The 3,240-nt window shown below is 49.9% G+C and overlaps 1 pseudogene; it reads left to right on the top strand.

Moving 5' to 3' along the window:
• The first annotated feature begins 788 nt into the window (after nucleotides 1-788).
• Nucleotides 789-2,105, top strand: LOC148015058 (putative glucan endo-1,3-beta-glucosidase A6 pseudogene; annotated as a pseudogene).
• The last annotated feature ends 1,135 nt before the right edge of the window (nucleotides 2,106-3,240 follow it).

Below are 3,240 nucleotides of genomic sequence, written 5' to 3'. Positions count from 1 at the left end.
TTGGGAAGCGAATTGAATGATTGGAGTTAACTACTTAAACTTGCAAAAGATTGTAATAATGTATTTACTAAATAGGGATACTCTCATGAGGAGGATGTGAATATTGGTAGACAATTAATTGTATATTTGCATGTTCTAAGGCTTTATCTTGCAACCTTGATTCGGATAGCCTTTTCGAATAATACAGCACGTCAAAGAGATTCAAAGGCTATGTTGAAGAAAATGGAAGAAAAAGTTAAAGAAGAAGTTCGGAGTCCGCCGACCCTCCAATTATAAGTCGGGCAGACGTGGCCCGTGACATGTATAAACGGTCTGGTGATCGAGCCTTCGACCGCGAGATATATCAACCGTGTCACAGAAGACGGCTAGAACACCTCAACGTCATGGCTGCTGATAACGCAATTCCCTGCTCGCGCTGGAGGATTCAAGTCATGAACGTACTAATCCTGGTGCTACTGGTATCCTGCAACTTCTTCAGAAGCTGGTCGCACGCAGCGCCGACCTCAGGTACGTAGACATTGCCACACTCCATTGGTTTTATTTCTACCTCTTCAATGGCAAGTTCAAAAGCAATGTTGCGTTGTGATAACAAACTCCAGTCTGGAATAAGCGCATCGTTCGTCGGACTCCCTAAATATTTATTAGTGTCAGCACATCTATTAGTACTACGGTACTACCTATTGTTTCTGTAACTGAGAACTAGCTCTTTGTGTCGACGCTAAATACCATTGTTGGCGTGTCGGTTATATATTGTAGCGGCGGGAGCCAACGGCAGCCGTGCTCTGAGCATGGGCGTGAACTACGGGCGCGTGGCGAACAACCTGCCGCCGCCCAGCCAGGCCGTCGCGCTGATCCAGCAAAGCGGGGCTGGCATGGTGAGGATCTTCGACGCGGCTCCGGAAGTGCTAAAGGCGATGGCGAACACGAGCCTCACGCTGGCCATCACAGTCACCAACCAGGAGATTCCCTCGCTGGCGTCCAGCCAGGCGGCCGCGGACCAGTGGGTGCAGCGCAACTTGTTGCCCTACTACCCGGCCACCGACATCTCCTTAATCTTCGTGGGCAATGAGGTCCTCACAGACGACAGCCTGCGCCAGGCAGGCGTGTGGCAGCAGCTGGTGCCCGCCATGCAAAACCTCCACGTCTCCCTGATCAACGCCAACCGCCTGGATCGCGTCATCCGCGTCACAACCTCCTCCGCCGCCAACGTCCTGAGCACCTCCTTCCCGCCGTCGGCCGGAGCGTTCCGACCGGACATAGCTGAGTCTGTGATTCGGCCGCTGCTCCACATGCTACAGCAGACGCGCTCCTACTTCTACGTCAACCTCTACCCGTACCTTACCTGGATCCAGAACACCAAGGACATCGCCCTCGGCTACGCTCTCATGGACCCGGCTTCCAATGTCACCGTCCCGGACGGCGCGCTCACATACCGCACCCTCCTGGACGCGCAACTGGATGCCATGGCAGCCGCCATGGAGAAGCTGGGCTTCGAGGATGTGAGACTCGGCATCAGTGAGACGGGCTGGCCCACCGCCGGCGATGCGGACCAGCCGGGCGCGAGCCCGACCAACGCGGCCCTCTACAACCAGAGGCTGGTCAACAAGACGCTCAACTTGACTCTCATGGGGACGCCGCGTCGGCCGCACGTCTTCGTACCTACCTACGTCTTCGCCCTCTTCAACGAGAACCAGAAGCCGGGTCCCACCACCGAGCGCAACTGGGGTATGTTCTCCCCGGACGGCAACCCCGTCTATCCCGTAAACCTCGCGCTAGGTTACCATGTTAATAATATGACCGGTAGTGATGGGGGATCAGGAAGAGCTGGAGCGCCACCAGCTGGTATGTCTGGCTCATGGTGCGTGGCCAAACCCGAGGCTACCGTTCCCGACCTCCAAGCAGCCCTAGACTTCGTCTGCGGGACCATGCCAGACCTGTGCCAGCCTCTCCAGCCCGGCCCCAACGGCACCTGCTTCGAACCCAACACCTTGCCATCGCACGCCTCCTTCGCTATGAACGCCTATTGGCAAGCCACCAAGGCCGCCAGCGGCACCTGCGACTTCCGCGGCTCGGCCACCCTCACCACCACCGACCCAAGTGAGTAACTTTTTCGTGCTTGTACTTGTTATTAACCAGTAAGTTTGTCATATAAAATATTATCACACTTGATTACTGCACGCATGCAGTGTTGTTTCTAATGCATTAGCACTGTATCCTTCAAAGTCTCGCTCAATAATATATACCAGCTAATGCAGCTTCTCCCTCATGTTAATAGGTCAAGGCTCATGCTCCTACCCTAGCTAGTGGATTATCTCCTACATCAGAGCATCGACAAGCTTAAGATTATGTACTCCAATTATGAAGTCGATATTGCTGCGTTGCTGGCAGAATCTGTACAAGGCACGACTGTATTCATTTCGAGTTCATTTTGAGACTGGAAGAGCTCGTGCTAATGCATCGTATGTAGTTTGTATTGCCCAGCATGATTACAGAAGTTGTGTCTTGAACTTTTTGCTCTAGAACATCGGGGTCAAGAAAGTGTTATTTCTTCTTGAATGTTGTACAAGATGTTCTTTTTTGTTGAGAAAGAAATTATGTGAGGCGATCTTTGCTTCTTCGTGTTTCTCAAGACTATCACATATGCAACATTTATCTTTTCAAACAAATGTGTTTAATACTTAACTAGGCACTCCATGCCTAGGTTCTCCCCATGCTTCGAACAAGTGTTTTTCTAATGTTTCACATTAGGGTTTGCATGTTTCTTGTGGCAAGAGGGTTCATGGGAGGTTGATATAAGGAACATAATCCAAATTTTCAAAGCTTTGGCAATATGGACCAATAGAGTATTGAACGCACAAAAATGGGATATACATGAATGTGGCACTCATTGATATATAGAGAGTGGAAGACCAATGCCCTAAATAATATATCCATCACACTTGATGGTGATATGCACAAAATGCAATATATGGAAATGTATCACTCCCTAATAGATAGGGAGTGGAAGACCAACATCAATATGATCAAGCCTAAACTATATCTCCTTGCTATGATGGAGTTGATTCTTGTGGTGCTTTACACTAGTGTTAGTAATAATTAGGGCTTTACTTCCTTGGCTTCTTTTAGCTTTGCATGGATGTTTTCCCAAGACTTCACAAACACTGGGGTTTAGAGCACTAGTGTTAGTAACAATTAGGGCACTTCACATCCTAATGTATGTTTCATGTAGCAAGAGGGCTC

The sequence above is a fragment of the Lygodium microphyllum genome, chromosome 24, assembly GCF_053477565.2.
Source record: "Lygodium microphyllum isolate KBCC chromosome 24, Lygodium_microphyllum_v1.1.10, whole genome shotgun sequence".
NCBI lineage: Eukaryota > Viridiplantae > Streptophyta > Polypodiopsida > Schizaeales > Lygodiaceae > Lygodium > Lygodium microphyllum.
The sequence above is the reverse complement of the archived record's forward strand: the minus strand, read 5'-3'. Positions and strand labels throughout refer to the sequence as shown.